Source organism: Falco biarmicus, chromosome 2, assembly GCF_023638135.1.
Source record: "Falco biarmicus isolate bFalBia1 chromosome 2, bFalBia1.pri, whole genome shotgun sequence".
NCBI classification, from domain to species: Eukaryota; Metazoa; Chordata; class Aves; order Falconiformes; family Falconidae; genus Falco; species Falco biarmicus.
Window position 1 is genome coordinate 13,513,262 of NC_079289.1, and position 18,786 is coordinate 13,532,047.

Consider the following 18,786-nt stretch of genomic DNA (forward strand, 5'->3'; position numbering starts at 1 on the left):
AGTCTGTGGCAGCTTCATTCTAAGGACTAATGGGTAAGATTAAAAAAAAAAATAATCTTTATCTCATGCTGTAAAAGGGTCTTTGCCAGATGTGGAGGGGTTCAATTCAAAGGAAAAGATCTCCAAGGCTCAAGGCACTGGAAAAAAATATTCTTAGATTACTTCTCATCCATTCTAAGGAATAAGAGGACCATGCTCCTTCTACAGCTTCTGACTGCTCAGATTTGACGTTTATTCCAATTTTTCTCAGTCAAATTTATTTCTTTTTTCTTCCAAACTGTTCTCAGATTTTAGGGAGGAAATGACTCTCCAGAGCCTTACTCCTTCAAAGGGGGCCCAATGGTGACCTATAAGAGCTGTTAACCTCTCCTGTCTTTACCTCCACCCACTCCTATCCTTTTGTATTTTGACTTCAGTAATCAGATTAAACATTTATTTTCTGTTCGATTCACAATTTCTCTTCCATTTCAAAAGAGGAAACTCATTCCTCTAAATAGTATTTTCTCATTTTTTTGAGTAAGTTTATACTGTGATCTTCAAATGAAAGTGAAGATTATCTAAAGGAATTTTTACATGTCCATTGAGGACAAACTCATAACTGTAAGTTGAAGGAATGACAATAATTACACAATATCCTTTACAGAGCAACTCAGGTAAGCCTGGCAGAAATTCACAACTTGTAAATGTCAACGATGTCATGAGGAGATTGTATCACAAAGACAAAAATGCTTTCTGATTCACTGGATGAAGAATTTAAGTAGCCTGCAGCAGTCATTCAATGTGGCCTTTTTGTGATGGGGCAATCTCATTTTCTGTGAATGCTGCTATTTAGGAATTGTTCTGGGTTGAACATCTGAATTAATTTATCAAATAAAATTGAATAAAGTGATTGTTCAATAACCCAAATGTTCACCTCTACCATACTTGCCACATCTCTTCCTAGTTTTGGAGGCCTAAAACTAAAAAACATAGGGGTAAATATATACCTAATTTGTTATTTTTCTGTACAATTTATTAAGAAAAGGATATTTATACTGTACCACTTATACTAAACACAAAACTGAACCAGCTGAAAGGAATTAAGGCCACCTGCAAAACCAAAACATTCTTTTGAATCATTTTGTTGTGGTTTAACCCCAGCTGGCAACCAAGCCCCCACAACTGCTCACTCTCTCCCCTTGCAGCAGGATGGGGGAGAGGATCGGAAGAGTAAAAGTCAGAAAACTCCTGGGCTGAGATAAAGACAGTTTAATAAGTAAAGCAAAACCTGGGTGCACAAGCAAAGCAAAACCAGGAATTCATTCACCATTCCCATGGGCAGGCAGGTGCTGAGCCACCTCCAGGAAAGCAGGACTCCATCACGTGTAACTGTTACTTGGGAAGAGAAGTGTCATAATTCTGAACATGCACTCCCTCTGTCTTCTTCCCCCTGCTTTATACGCTGGCCATGACGCCATACGGTGTGGGAAATCCCTTTGGTCAGTGGGGGTCAGCTGTCCCGGCTGTGTCCCCTCCCAGGTCCCTGTGCCCCCCCTGCCCCCTCGCTGGTGGGGTGGGGTGAGGGGCAGCAAAGGCCCTGGCTCTGTGTCAGCCCCACTCAGCAACAGCTAAAGCATCCCTGTGTTATCAGCACTGTGTTCAGCACAAATCCTAATCACAGCCTCATACCAGTTACTTTGAAGAAAATTAACTGTACTCCAGCCAAAACCAGCACACTTCTGTATGATAACATTGCATGATGAATTGAGTAGATTTCTGGGCCTACACCACTATTCCAAAACTACCAGAAGTCAAAATCAGTCTATAATAAGAGAAACTGTCCAACACAGAAATATTATTTTTGATTCTATGGCTTTTCTGCTAATAAATGTGGAGAAAAAGTAATCAAAATAATTTCAGATGTGCACAACAAAAAGAGAAAGGGAATTGATAAAAAATAATAAAATCAAATAGACTTGTGATTGGATATTGGGGGGGTGGGGGTGGGGAGTGGGGTGGGGAGCAGAATCTTGACCATGTTCGAAGACTGGAACAAGGGTTCGGAAAGGTAGTGGAGTGCAAGCACCCATCCTTGGAGGCTGCCAGGATATGGCAAGGTCCAAGTGACCTCTGCTTTGAGCAGGTGGCTCAACCAGGAACTTCGTGATGTCATTCTAACCTGAATTACTCTATCATACTATGATTTTAAGTTAAACATCCTCCTTATTATATAAATATGCATGCACAGAAGGAAATAACATCATGGTTGGAAATTATCTGTGAGAAGCTTCTGGTTTGAAATGGCGACAGGAGTCTGAGATGATCCAATTTATGGTAATGGGACCTGTGTTTTTTCCTTGGGAGTGACTTCTATTAATTTCCAGGACTCTAAGCTATATCTGTGGAGATATACTTCAGTGAGAAATGGTTTCCTAGGAAGAAGACCAAGCGTGATTATACTGGGAGAAAAGCAGAGGACAGTTCTTCATCCACCACCAGCTTCTGACCCATTGGCCATGTCAGTGGATGTAGTTCTCTGCTATGTCATGAATGTACAGAAGATGACCCCACACGTGAATTTACCCTGACACTTTTGGAATAGGTATTTTTTGGCTTCCTTCTCTTGATTTTTAGGAGGTTTGTTCCGGAATTGCCTTCTTAAGGCTAAAAATTGTTTAATATTCAACCAAATGGGACTTATTCCAAAATTGTCCATTGCAATACACCTTCCTCTTTCAGAGTTTGTTTTTTGTTGTGGTTAGTCTGGTATTTTGTGGAGAATACTTATGGCTCCACTAAACCAGCCAGTCTGCTCCAAAATTAATGGGATGTCTGTTTGCCTGATCATCCTAGCAGCCTTTCTGTTCACTTGTTTGGCCTGAACACTCCTCTTCAGCCAAGTGCAATGCAATATCCCCTGTGGTACTTGTAAAGACCTTGTATAATGGCTTTAATATTTACCTAGATCTACTGGAATAGTTTATCTAGTATACCTTTTTGCAGGTGCATCCCATTGTAATCATGCTGTACCTGGCAAAGCCCCTGATCCTTCTCTCCTTTTGTGTTTTAAACTGATTTTATAGCACGAATCCTTGGGTTTAGTCCCTTGGGGTTTTTTTTCTGCTGCAGAATGTCATTCAAATTGTAGTCTAAGTCCTCAAGGTCATCCATTGCTTCCTCGGTGTTTATCTTGATCTGCTTTGCTATTGATAATGCCTCTCAGATTTGCTTCAGTGACAAATTTCGTTAGCATAGTCCTTTTTGTGCCAAAGTTTATTAGTGCAAATACTCATTAAGTCCCGAAACCATTCCTCCACTGGTACTCTTTGTTCAGTAACCCCTGCTTTGCAAAACCTTCTTTACTTATTTTTGCAGCTTCCTTTATTCTCTCCATCCATGTTCATTAAGAATTTTTCATGTGGCATTTATCAAAGATTTTGCTGCAACCTAGGTAGGTTCAGCATACTGAACACCTTTTGTCCCCCAGATCTGTTAGTTACTTTATCAAAGATACAGATACACATTATGAAATTACAGTATGTTAAACCTAAAAAAGGTAGCTGGGATGGATATGTATCACAGACAGTGAAATAGTGTACGTAAAATACAAATATTTTTTTTTTTTGTGACACTAAATGATTGTTATGTGCTCCTTTCAAATAGTTCGGGTTTGTGCCCAGTGTTATTTTTACTAGCTTGTTACACTTCCAACAAAAGTAGAAATCTTTATTTTTGCACTTGCTAAGAGAAAACTAACCTGATTTCACTGAGCACAGCTGTCAGAACACTCAGACAGTAGGGGAAGCACTTCTCACTACCAATAAGTTCTGGGAGGTATTTTAAAGCAAAGCTTTAATTACAGTTGTCATTTCTGAGTCTCCAGTCCAAAAGTGTTAAAGCAGAATTTTAGGCAAATAAATTATTTTTGATGTTGTGGCATGAACACAATGCAGTTATCATGCTAGGATTTTTACCTTTTCAGAAAAGCAAGCAGGAGAAAATGTAGTCCTTAGCATATTATGTGTAAGTAAATAAACCAGGAATATGCTGATATCGGAAGTTACTTTATTACCCTGAAGTCTAAATTAACTTTATATTTTACTGGAGAAAAACAAAGACATGATATTTTTGTAAAGTTGAAAAATTTGGTCTGTAAATTACAATTAGGTTAGTAAGCTCCCTGAAAATCAAGTTGTAGTAAGAAAAGCACAGTGCTAAGTGTACAGAATACAAATGTCCCATAGTGTGCTGTACTGGACCTGTGACCACCAGTAATAAATTTTAAGTAACTGTTTCTGCCTAATTTGATGGTGAGGTGGGCTGGTCCCATACCTATTGCAGAAATGGGAGGTGTTAGCAGATGAAGTACATTCTATGAGAGGACAGATAATGCCAGTGATATTGGCAGCAAAGGAGCACAATGTCAGACTCTGGAAAACATGCTCATTTGAGTGGATAATGGGCACTCAGATGATGATGAAGGTACTCCTGTGAGCAGGACTGCCTGAAAGCAGGTAATCCTGCTTGCCCTGAAAAACTGTCAGATGCAAAGACATGATGGATGGGAGGGCATGTCAAAACAATAAGACATTACTAGAGCTGAAAAGTTATAAATGTTCCAGGGATTAAATGATGATGATGGAGGTGATTTGAAAAGGCAGAACATGAGCATTTAATGTCCAAACCATCTTGAACATTGCTAACTGTTCAATGCATGCATTTCAGCAGAGGGTTAGGCTTGCTTCCACATAGGACCTGAAGATGCCACAAGCTGATGCATAGTGTTCTAAAGGCCATCCCATGTTTGGTGCAGGAGGGAGGAATGATTGTTGTCAACCAATTGTAGGCACTGGGCATAAGCTCTGGTCTACCTTCTTTGTCATGGAAAGTTTGTACTGATCCTGCTTCTGTGTCAGCTCATGCCACTAAACAGTGGTTGCTATTTAGAGAAGGGCTGAGCCCCTTCTTTTGCTTTCAAATATATTTTGTAGCTTCTCTGTGCTGGACAAAATTTTCTGTTTTCTTTTTCCTTTCCAAACTGTCAGACTGCTAAGCTGAATAAAAAAAATATATCAGTTTTGCTTTTAAATATTTTGGGTAATTTATATTCTTTTTGCAAGTGCACAGCTTTAATGACATAAATAATTCACAACTTTCTGTCCAGACCAACCTGCAGGGCTTTAAGCCTTCTTTATACACTATCTTAAGCCTACCCGGTAGGGGAGTCTGTTTGTTCTTAACTGCTGCTGCAAGTCTGTGTGTCTGGTCAGCATGATACTATTGTAAAGACAGTATGTACAATCCTTGGACGTGTGATAGCTCAGGTATGAGAAATATGGCACACAGCAGGAAAGACCAAATTCCCTTTGCTGGTGTGACGCTGTGATGGTCAGACTAGTCAGAAATGTATAATCACGAGAAAGCAATGCAATGATAAAAGAAACATAAACGTCTACCTGGCTTCACTGGGTCCTGTTGCAATCAATTGTTCCACAGACTGAGTGGAAGATAGTGCAAAAGCAACTTCTACACACCCAAACTGTCAGCTTGATATGCCCCTGCCTTAAGACATTTTCCCTATGTAACCTCAGAGACTTTGAACTGAAACCTCTTCTTTTTGAAGTTTATAAAATCCTGATCCAGACTACTGCTTGGTTCTGCAAAATCCTGATTTAACAGCCGTTAACAGCTGTTGACAGCTGAGCATGTCAGCGTTTGGTGCGGTAAAAGCACTAAACAAAATGAAGGTTTGAAAGCAAAACAGGATTTTTCAGTAACTTCATGGATCTGGTGGTAAAATACAAAGAGAATAATGTAGTGGAGAATGTGGAGACTGACACTAGAACTCAGCACTTGTAGAAGTACTGAGCTTTGAAAATATTTTTATCATTATTTTTTAAATTTTATTGTAATGGGCCAGATGTTGTGAGTAGGCTTCTGTCAGGTTCCAGATCTGATGGTATAAGCACCAGAGCTATACTGATATGTGTCTAGACACATGTCCTCACTCTTAGGAAAACCCAAAAAAATCTAATTCTGGCACCTCTGTCTTTACTATATCTAAACACATGATATATAGGATTGGAGTATGTATATATAACATTGGAGGCCTGCTGAAATTACCTTTCCTGTCCTCATTTACTCTTCCCTTAAGCATCCCTCAGCCTGCTATGTGCAATATGCTCCTCCTGCATTGTCTATTACCGGAGCTTTTTGCTAGGTTGTGAAACTGATGCTTCAATGTTCATGTTCCTTGTACAAACTCAGTGATAAATGCAGTCTCCAAGGATGCAATTCTAATGGAAAAGGAATGAAGAGAGCTGGCAGTTTCTCTGAGAAAATGATATTACAATAACGCAAAGTATCCCAGCAGAGAATAAGGACAAGAATGTGGTACGTGGCCAACTTGGTTAACTCATGAGCTGACTTCAAACACAGGAAAAAAATGCAAGTTTCCAGTGACAAAAAAAAAAAAAAAAAAGCACAGCCTGTGAAGTAGCTTGCAAGAGGAAAAGTAACAAATATTATTCTATGCCTACGGTAGGAAGGGAGAGAATTTCTGATCTGCTTCTCAGCTGAGTGAAAGCTACCAAAAAATGATGCCAAGAACAGCTTAATGTTCAGTGTTTGGGGTTTGTGCTAGTCTTCACTGAAAATGCCAGTGGTGGAGGTAGTGAGCACAAACAATACCCAGTGATAAAGCATGGATTTCCAACTTAGAATAGGGGAAAGTGCTCCAGCCACATTTCCCAAGTCACAGAAGGCAAAGGCAGGGGCTGGGAGGATGAAGAACTGCCCACTACAGAAGATCAGATTCAAGACGACCTAAGGAAATGGAAGATGCTCAAGTCCATGTGACCTGATGAAATGCATCCAAGGGTCCTGAAGGAACTGACAGATGAAGTGGCTAAGCCACTCTCAAGCACATTTGAGAAGTCGTGGCAGTCCATTGAGGTTCCAACTGAGTAGAAAAGGGGAAATATAATCCCCATTTTTAAAACTGGAAAAAAGGAAAACCTGAGGAACTACTGGCCAGTCTGTCTCTCCTCTGTGCCCAGCAAGATCATGGAGCAGCTCCTCCTGCAAACTATGCCAAGGCACATGGAAAATAAGGAGGTGACTGGTGACCACCAACATGGCTTCACTAAGGGCAAATTGTGCCTGACAAATTTCGTGGCTGTCTACGACAGGATTACAGACATGGTGGATAAGGGAAGAGCAACTCATGTAATCTACCTGGACTTGTGTAAAGTATTTGGCAATGTCCCTTATGACATTTTTGTCTCTAAACTGGAAACATGGATTTGATGGGGGGACTATTTGGTGGATAAGGAATTGGCTGGATGGTCACGCTCAAAGAGTTGTGGTAAACGGCTCGATGTCCAAGTGAAGACCAGTGATATGTGGCATTACTCAGGAGGTGGTATTGGGGCCAATGTTGTTTAACATCTCTGTTGGCAACATGGACAGTGGGATTGAGTGCATTCTCATTAAATATGCCGATGGCACCAAGCTGTGTGGTGTGGTCAACACACTGGAGAGAAGGGATGCCATCTGGAGGGACCTTGAGAGGCTTGGAAGGTGGGCCTTTGTGAACCTCATGAAGTCCAACAAGGCCAAGTGCAAGGTCCTGCAACTGGGTTGGGCCAATCCCAATCACAAATACAGGCTGGGTAGAGAATGGATTGAAAGCAGCCCTGAGGAGAAGGACTTGGGGGTGTTGGTGGGTGAGAAGCTCAACATGACCTGGCAATGTGAGCTTGCAGCTCAGAAAGCCAACCAAATCCCAGGCTGCATCAAAAGAAGCATGGCCAACAGGCTGAAGGATGTGATTGTCTCCCTCTGCTCCACTCTTGTGAGACCCCCCTGGAGTTCTGCATTCAGTTCTGGGGTCCCTAACATAAGAAGGACATGGACCTGTTGGAATGAGTCTAGAGGAGGGCCACAAAGATGATCATAGGGCTGGAAAACCTCCATTATGAGGAAAGGCTGCGAGAGTTGGGATTGTTCAGCCTGAAGAAGAGAATGCTCTGGGAAGACCTTATAAGAGCCTTCCAGTACCTAAATGGGGCCTAAAGAAAAGCTGTAGAGGGACATTTTGTAAGGGCATGTAGTGGTAGGACAAGGGGGAATGGCCGTAAACTAAAAGAAGCTAGACTTAGATTAGATATTAGGAAGAAATTCTTCACTGTGAGGGTGGTGAGGCACTGGCACAGGTTGCCCAGAGCAGCTGTGGCTGCCCCATCCCTGGCAGTGCTCAAGGCCAGGCTGGATGGGGCTTTGAACAATCTGGTCTAGAGGAAGATGTTCCTGCCCAGGGCATGGGGCTTGTAACTATGTGATCTTTTAAGTTCCCTTCCAACCCAAACCATTCAATGATGCTTTGATTCTATGAAAAAGTAGATTATGTTCATAAATTGATGTTTCAAGCAAGCTTGGCATTTGGAATTTAGTCCTCAGGTATTTTAAAAAATACTTTATATAGTCTGAGAACCATTAGAATTTCAGAATTTTGTGGAAGATGGGTGTGATGATAGAAGAAATGTGGAAAAGAATGTAACTGTGCCATTCAAAGTGGCTAAGAATGGATTTATGGAACAGATAGCTTAAATTCAGTCCTTGGGGGTGGGGGGGTGGGGGGGGGAGAAAGGCATGTAATATGATTATTTGTAAGTATTTGGAAGACGACACAGAGATGAGCAGCAGATAATAGAGATTTGTCAAGGACAACTTGTGTCAAACTTACGTACTTTGCTTCTGCAAATAAAGTAACAGAAAACGTAAAAAGAGTAAGAGCATTAGATGTCATATAACCTGATTTTAGGGCTTATTCTGGTATAAATCAAAGATGCTGAAATGATTTCCTCCAGGAGAAAATGTACCTTGATATATCTAGTCCACTCAAGCAGTTTCAGTAGAGTATCATTTTAACTTGGAGAATGTGAACACAGAAGCAACAAATCTTTGGTAGCTTGGAACCAGCAGAAGTAATAGACATGACAGGATGAATAAAGTATTATTGAGGAAATGTGTTTCACCTGAAATTTAGCATATCTTTTTAATAACAGCTATAGAAAATAACTGTTTGCAAAAAACTGTGAGAGAACCTTGGGCTTCTCAGTGGGTATGTTTTTTAACACAAGGTTATCAGAGATAGGTATTTGGCATTTTCAGGTCCCCTCAAGTTTTTTCTGAAGGTGAACATCTAAAAATAGAGACACCAAAAATGACTAGTCATTTCCAATTAGATTAGTATTAAGTTTTAAACTTACATAAACCTTTATTAAGTTTAATTGAAGCTATTTCTGAATGAGACTCTCTTTTTTCTTTTTTTTTTTTTTTTTTTAATATAATAACAAAAGGTATCTGAGACATCTGTACTGCATTGGTACATGTGAATCAGAACTTATTAGAGATCCTTATCCTTCTGGAATTATCAGTTTTGGAATGTGAATCTACATTCTGAACCTAAATTTGGCATTGTCTAAACTGGCAATGGAAACTGTTGGAAACTGCAACCCACCCTATACGTTCACTAATAGGTGGTTGTAAATACTGGCTACCATGGATCCCATTCTTCTGGATGGTGCTATACAGCTTCTCATATGAGAGATTTTGAAGGTCTCTTAAAATGTTTAAGAAGGTCTAGCTTCTTTACCCAATCTAAGCTTTCTACCTTTTTTTTTTTTTTGTGTGTGTGTGTGTGTGGGGTTTATTGTTGTTGTTGTTTTAACGTGAAAAAAAAAAGCCTATGGCTTACAGGGGAATATTTTACACCATAGATCCCTGTTCTTTTACCCACAGATCCACCAAGAAATCTCAAGCCAGTTGATAGCTTAACTTCTGCTGCAGCTTGAACTAATATTAGAAGTATCAGTGGGGCACAGCATCCTACAAAAATTCCTCTCTAAATGTTTGTACCAAAGTTTAATGATGATCTTGGGGGGAAAATGTTTCTAATTAGTATTTTAATAAATATTCTGTAACCATGGTTCTTAGTAGAGGTAATGCAGGAAATTTTAACTATGAAGGGAAGTAAAAGTACTGAGTTTCAATACACAGTTTCAGGAGGAGGAGGAGGGAGTGAAGGAGGGGGGAAAGCACATTGGAGCAGAGGAAAACTGCAAGGAGGAAGGAACAGCAGAGACAAAGAGCAATGTACCAACTGTAAGCCCCCATTCCCCATTCCCTCTGCACCACGTGGAGGGGTAGAGGTGTCTGGAGTGGAAGAATGAAGTTGAGCCTGGGAAAGGGAATGTCTTAATGCTTGTCATTTTGATTCTTTCTATCCAAAACTACTTTAATCGGTAATAAATAAAACTAATTTTTCCTGAGTCTGTTTTTCCCGTGGCAGTAAGTGATCTTCCTGTCTTTATCTCAACTCAAAAGACTTCTGAGTCCTATTTTTTCTATGCTGTCTCCCCTGTCCCACTGAGGTGGGTTGTGAACAAGCAGCTGGGTGGGAGTTTTGTGGTTTGCCAGGGCCAATCCACTACAATCTGCAAGGTCATGAGCAAGTATAACAACACCTTAGAAAAGCCAGCAGCAAATGTTCAAACCTGTGCTGAGGAGCAGGGCCAGGACACCCAGCCCTTGCATTGCTCTTGGATTCATGCTACCAAAACTTGAAAGTAGCAGTCTCTAGGGAGAGCATGGATAACTTTAAGGAAGGATGGTGCTGCTGCTGAATTAACTTCCATTATTTCACCTCTCTTCAAGAGGAATATATTACTGACATGCCTATGACTATAATCATATGTACAGTTGTATTGAGTGTGCTTATGTACCACATCAGATTAAGCACCAGTGTTTTTTGTTAATGCTTCAGGAAAACTGGACTGTTCAGAGTTTATGCTACTTTTAAAGAAATCTCCTAGTATTATTCACTTTTGTGCTGTTAAATGCTTGAAACAACCACGTGACACTATTCTCTGGAGCAATGGTGAACTGATAAAGCAGAAGGCAGTTAAGATGCCTGAATTGTTTCCTTGTTTAATTTCTTCTATATTTTTTCTTTCAGATTCCTTTGTCTCTATTGGAGGATGAGTTACATAACAAAATTTTATTTCAATATTATTATGATGATGCAGAAGTATTTGGAAAAGATTTCCTGGAATATAGAGAGTGGTAGAAAACATTTCTTCTATCCAGACCCAAGAAAGGATATTAGGGTATGGACTTTCTGAACCAGACCCTGTGCCTCCACAGAAGATATTTCTGTACCTCCATGCCAGGTGGAAGGTTAGCAGATCTGAAAAATAGGCTATTCTAAATCAATATTTGTTTTCTCAAATAAAATAAAGACAAGCCAGAAGTCATTAAGTTTCTACTCCCTCGCTGGTTTTCTAAAATTTCATGTGGAAAAAAGAAACTGTTGCTTTCTCAGAATGACAAGTCACTGTCTCTGTAACCTCTGTTTCTTTTTATCTAGATCTATATATATTATTTTTAAGGAACAGTAATATCTGCATGCCATGTGGCCCAACCGTTGTTTTCACCAAGGGTATGGATGATGCACTTATGTTGTGTGTTGTTCTTCTGAAAGTGGTCAGACTTTACTACTTTCTCTGAATGATACTATGTATGAAAGCATTTTCCTGAAGTGTACCTTGAAGCTTTGGAAGGAAGAATTTGTAATAGTGTTGTGCCAGCAGTTCAGCACCACAGGAGAGAACCAATGGTTACATCTTTTCTCTGGCCAGCTGTAGAGCTGAAAGATTAATAATTTTAAAATACACCAAAAATGAACAAAACCCCCCAAGAGATAAGCTACAGCTCTACATCTAAATCTACAGTCAGTGAAAAATTCAAAAATAACTACATGGCTAGCTGATTCAGCAGAGGAATAACTGCTGGAAAAAAATGTTTTACTAGATGAGCACTCCCTTTTATTCCAGAGAACGTACTGGGAAAGGACAAATGAACCCACCATAGCTAAAGGCAGAAGTATCCCTAAATGGCCATTGGCAGTATTCTTTTCCTAGATCTTCGTACAAACTCCTAAAACCCTCGGTGATATTGGTAATTAGAAGATTTCCAGGTGCCTGAACTATCTACATCTGTAGCCAGATAAATCTATTAGGTGAACACACATATCTTTCCCATGGGCAGGGTGCATCATTCTGAAAGTGGCTGAGGCTTTTTGCAGCTATGGCTGGAAAATCATTTTGAAAAATGCCCAGACATTATAGAAGCACAACAAACGTCCTTCAGATTTTCTCCAGTGCTCAGACACAATAAGAACTGTGGGTTGGAAAAGCATTCTGGTAGATGACATCTAAGTAAATATGCCCATAATATATCCTGCTTTCTTTATATTGGTACCTAGAGTAAAGCCATAACAAAAACTACACAACTCTCTGTAGTTTTAAATTTCCATGCTGAGGCAGTCCTTATCACAAAACTTTTCTAGAAATCTTAATTTAGTTATTTACTTCTTTCATGACACAATTATGTCTAAGCTCCAAAGGCAAGGAGTGTCAAAGTTTCTGAGATGTTGCACAAATAAACCTTGCAATGGGACCCTCAGCCTTGGATTAGGTAATCAGCTCTCCTGTCAGGGCACTGGGATAATTAGTCTGCTATGGTATACCTTATGCTGCGTTACTGCAGGATGATGTCAAAAAGGATTGGCCTTGTCACTACAGACTCTACCTCTTTAGCTTCTCTTGCAAATTTCATGTTCATTTAGCTGTAAGGTATATTAGTTTAGGGTGATGACGTGATGTAGATGCAAGACATCAAGAAAAAGCTTTTCTTTAGATTAATTTGTGGAACCATCTTACTCACAATTATAAGATCTAATGAAAGGGAGGGCTGGACATGAGTAGTGGCAACTAAGAAAAGAGGGGGATTTCCTTTCTAAAGTTAGCCTGAAGTTTGCTTTTTCATGCTTAAAGACAAGATTTCCAGAGTTGTCAGATTTGATATCCTGAGATATACAAGGCAAGAATACTAAAGAAGCAGTCTTGGCACCTAATCAACTGCTGCTTTGGAGCATCACTTAGCAATGGATATCTAGGCATTAAAGGTTTTATTTTGTGTATTTAGGCACCATGTAGAATGACTGCCAGAAAGACTGGAGTCCAAATAGCCTCCCACCCACCCTATCTTGCAGTGAGGGAATCTTAAAAATTGGTTTTGAGGTAACCTCTGTCCTCTGCAGAGAAGCCTGGAGTGCACTCAGTGCTGGTAGAATACAGCAATGAATACTTCAAATGAGCACGAGCTCCAGGTCTCCAGCTATTCCATCTGCTTTTGAAGAGGAAAATCACAAAAGTTTTTCCATAGAATTATCAAATCAGGGAATGGTTTAGATGCTAAGGGACCTTCAAAGCTCATCTAATTCCAACCCTCCTGGTCAGGAGCAGGGACATCTTTCACTAAGCCCAGGTTGCTTAAAGTTCCATCCAGCCTGACCTTCAACACTAATGGGGCATCCACAACTTTTCTACGTTACCTGTTGCAGTGTCTCACCACCTTCATTGTGAAAAATTTCTTCCTTTTATCAAATCTAAACCTACCCTCTTGTCTGTTACAGCTTTCACTACAGGCCCTGGTAAAAAGTCTCTCTCCATCCTCCTTGTAGGCTCCCTTTAAGTACAGAAAGGCTGCAACAAGGTCTCCCTGGAGCCTTCTCTTCCTCAGGCTGAACAGCCCCAACTCTCTCAGCCTTTCTTCATAGCAAAGGTGTTCCAGCCCTCTGATCATCTTTGTGGCCTCCTCTGGAGCCACTGTAACAGGTCCATGTCTTTAGTGTGTTGGGAACCTCAGAACTAGGGATTCAGGGTCTATAGGTTAATGCCTTGAATCTGAAGCTCTAAGCAGCTCATTGGATATAAACTGGTAAAAGCTTTTAGGTACCTTTTTAAGTCGTGATACCAACCATAGAATAGGTGTCATCTTTATAGATACTCTGAGAACATCAGAGACACCTAAATGGTAGACTTTGGTGGTTACATCTCTGACATGACATCTTGGAGGATGTGAAATGAAACTAAATGCTTGGTTTGCTACTGTCTTCTGTGAAGACTTTGCAGTTCATGGGAAACATCTATAAACTATCTGCCTCTCCCATTTAAAAGTCCGTGATACTCATATTGAATTTTTAAGACAAAATATATTTAGCAGGTAATTAATCTTTGCATTGCTTAAGAATTTTTAACTGTAGGAACATCCTGAGCCACTGGATCTGCTTTGATGCTTTCATGCAGTTGTGGCTTATAGCAATTAAATGAATCAAGCTCCATCTCAAAATAGGATATTTTTTTGCTCTCAGCACTGTAGTTGGGATGTATCTTCTAAATCTTTCTATATTAATGAGACATTTTCTTCTAGTTTCTACAGGAAATTAATTCAAAGGCAGTTTTGTGCTTAATTTCTGCCAAAACATTCCTTTAAATTACATAAATTACCTCTTTTCCTGAGATTGCTCACCATTCTCTGTCTCTTCAGTCCCTATCTTCAAGTAATTTATGGGTCTCGGGGTATCTCTCTGTTTTCATTTTGTCAGTTTTTACAAGTCCATTTTCTTGCTCTTTGCTCACAAGATTGGCTTTGTGTTCCCGACAGAATTCTAACTGCACCTACTCCAATCTGAATTAAGCGTCTGGGACGTGGGTCATAAGGATTGTAAACAGTACTCCAGAAGAGGTTTCTCTGGAGTCTGTCACAGTGAAATTAATAGTTAGAAATCAGTACTGGAAATACCTTCATCACTCAGAATATCCCAAGATTTTATTGATGTTTTTCATGGTCTGATCATCCTAGCAGCTCTATATGATCTTGTGATTTACTGAAAAACAGAAGTCTTTTTCTTCCTCTCTGCCTATCCTTGTTACTATTCAAGAAGCTTCTTCCAGACACAAGTTCAAGTCATATCCTTCCCAGGTGGGCTTACTATTTCAGACCCTTTAATTTCCTTGCAAAGGAGTTTGACAGTTCCATAAGAAGCACTGCCAGAATCTCATTCAGATTTTTCTTGTTCAAATTTACACTGCCCTTGTATAGAGTTAACTCCTGGTTCTCGAATCTGCTGCTGGGGCTGGGGATCTAAAAGTTAGCTTGACTGGAGAATTAAAACAAAGACAATATCCTCTCAGAAGATGTCTAGAAAAGCTTCACTGTGAAATTTTCCTATTATCTCAGTTATTTAACAAGCTATTAGTAGTTACGCAGAGGAAACAACTTAACGAAGGACTTAACATTAGCAGTTCCGCTCCAAAGAGGTGAAGTTCAGGAGAAGATTCAACCTGCCTTCTCAAGAATCATTCAGTGTTGGAAAGCAGGAAAAAGGAAAAGAGAGTTTAAACAGTAAAAAGACCCTGGACAGACCTTAAGTAATAATGGAAGTACAAAATCTAGAATACTTCCTAGATTTTCTCCTACAAAATCCATTTGCAGCAATGGGATATGAAAAAAAGCACAAAGACCTTGACTACAGGCTAATAAACATCTCCAACTTGTCTCCTGAATGCTGGAAATGCCTGATGCATTTGAACTTGGGATCAATAAGAGATTAAATGCATATATTTTTATTTCTTTTTGACATATAACTCTAACAAGCCTTTAGAACCTTCTTGACCATTTTTCATGTTGTAAATGAGTGTTTTATTCATTCTGGTTTTTTGAATGAAAGTTTTTTGGCTGTCTGATTTCTCTGCTGCCTGGATTGAGTGACAGGTACTTACTGAATGGGAATCTTAAAATCAGGTTATTGGAAACCTTCTTGAATCACTCACCAACTCAATATGATTCTCCTAGAAAGATGCAGGTAACAAGAAATATACAGCTGCGCAGACTAGTATGGGAGTTGATAGTGCTGAAGTCACTCAGCATATGTGCTTTCCAGGGCCACTAAGAGCTAAAAAACTTTCTTGGCATGAGCTGTGACAGTGGGAGCAATGCCAGAGTCCTGAGGATTAGGGACGTGTTTGCATAGGTTTGTACTCAGCACTCTGTCTCTCTGCAATGGTGTCACTTAGTCCTCATGGACTTGCTAGATCTTTAGCTCAGGGGTGGAAGCTCACACTACGAACCAGAGGTAACTCCTGCTTCTGATGATCTACTAAAGTTAATTTTGCAACTGGCAGCAAAGTGCTGAGTTAGGTCCCCATTCAGTCAGTCTCACCTTTCCCTGCTCAGATCTGTGTTAGTGACAAGCAGCCTTGTTCAGGAAGGAAATTAAAAGAAATGGTAGATTGAACTGATCCTTAATTATTGAGAGAGTTTTTATTCTCCCCTGATCTCACATGAACTCATATTCTACCCATCTGTGCAATGCAATCTTTTGTCTTCTAGACAGTGTCGTTGAACAGTAGATAAGTGTTTTGGATTGCTGCCCTAAAATGTGCCGTTCAGCCAAAGCCAATCTAGTTCTTTTGTGCTTACCTATAAGATATGTAAGTAATTTCTGTCTCCTGGATATGTGTGACACTTTTAAACTGTTTGCACATTATGATATACATTTATTTATGCTAACCTGGTGATTTCGGTAGTTTATATAATTTAAAAATTTAAGCCATTGACAATGTATTTTGATTTGGCACCAGGCAAACGATAGAAAATTCAGATGGAGAAGAGCTGAAATTCATCTGGTCTCTGGACATCTTCCTCCTTTCATGTAAAAGGCTTTGTAGTCTTTTCTGACACTAAAATTTAGATTGAAAAATATTGTATTTACTAATGGAATGTGTGCTAGTTGGTTGAAACTTGGATAAAAGCCTGTTGTATTAAATCTGGATTAAAACACGTTGTAATTTACTCATTGCCTATGCACTCTTTGGACTTGCATAGGTCCATTGAGATCAGAATCTGGGCAACTGTACATTAAAGAAATACCAGGGTATGTAACTTACAGATTTTTCTTTTCTACTTTCAGAAGTTTGACCAGAAGGAACATTACTTTATCTGACCAGCTGCTGAATACCTTCATGCTTATTTTACATTCCTAAGCTTCCTAAAGTCCTAAAACTTCATTTAGCTAAATCCTGCTTTCAGTTCAACATGAACCGATAAGAGCAACAACTGGTCCTTTTGTTCCAAAAATTAATCACTGGTTCAAATTACTAAACAGTGTGACAGTTATAAAGTGTGTCTATTGGCTATTTTAACTTGTAAAGTTTCACTCCCTGATCATTGGTTTTATCATGTTTTCTTCTGCTAAAGAGTTGCTTACTATCCAGTATTTTCTTCTAATGGAGATAGTCCTGCACTGTAACAAGCGTACAGCTAAATGGACTGAAATTTTCAGTGCTCACAAGGTAACAGCTCAGGAATCACTGATGGTTATTTCCTGTGATATGACCTGTTGGTTTATATTTTTTCCAAAAGTCAGATGTGACAATGGTATGCAGTAGTGTCCTATTAGTTTTGCTATTTTTATATCCATAGGTAAATTAATCTCCAAGATACTGTATTACTTTAATTCAGAAAACCCACTAAGATTTTCTTACCCATAAAATTTCTTCTAAGGTAGGAAGAACTACCTCTTAAGATACTAAAATATTTTCCAGAGTAATGGTATTCAAGCCATGAATACCCCCTTCTATAACATACATCCTTTCTCTATGTACAGCTCTAACTGTGGCTGTTTCAATAAGGCTATTTGAATTAGCCTACCTTGACATATCTGACTGTCTTTCTTTGAAATTAATTATGTTTTCAGAGTTCTTTTTTCCATCCACACATTCCATTAACAGTAATTTGAGGTTCACTTCTGCATATTAATAAAAGGTTTTAATAATTCCCTAACTCTGATTCTTGCAAAATCTCTGTAGATACATGATCTGTAGATGACAATCTCCCTGGTTTTGGGAACTGTCAGTCTGCTATTGTTGCCTTTAACTTACCTTTATATAAATAAATATATTAAATTTATATTGTTAATGTGACATTCTTATTCCTAAAATAATAACTGTAAAAAATTCAAACGGTTATAAAGCCATGAGAATATTGTATGTACATAATTATCATTATCAAAGAACCAGTAATAGCATCAAGGAATTAATTTCTGTAGCTGTTGTGTCAAAACAATGCTCTGCATGCAATTGTCTATGGTCACAGAGTGTAATTGTTCAGACACAGCCTTTCCTTCTCTGAACACAAAACATTACACGTTCAACCGGTGTGGGTAACAGTGCATCTGTGCACACAGAACACAATTATTCTTTCATTGCTGTATGCACAAAACTGGTACGTAATTTCCCTTCTGACCCGATAACTAAAGAGACCTCTGGTGTATTTTGAGTACATACTGCCTGACGTTGAAGCTCTCTACCTAAGTAAAGAGGACTTCTACAGGAAGTATAATTAATCACTAGTTTTCTAATTCTAGTTCTAGTTTTCTAACTCTAGTTTTCTAAGACCACTTTTGACATTGAGTTAGTAGATTGTGCTAAGAGAATAACATCTTCTACGGTCAAGAGTGAAACAGCTACTATATCTACTTATCTATCTAATATATAATAATGAACTGTCATTCAACATTGGAAAGTAGCTTGGGAACCTCAGAAGAAAGACACAAAATGGAAGCGCAAAATACTAAGACTAATTCCTGCAAGGAATGACATCCACCACCAGCTTCTGACTTAGAGCCTAAAACTTAACCATTGAAGCATTTTAATTGCAGAGTGCCTTTTAAAAACAAAGCTCATCACAAATACCTACAGAAACCCTGAAAGAGATCTATGTACGGAATCCTGCCTCTTTATACAGATGAGAAATTGAACATATCATACTCAATACGTGTTAACTGTATTGCTTATAGAGATAACAGAAGCCTTTTAGATGCTGTGGTGATGAAAGTAG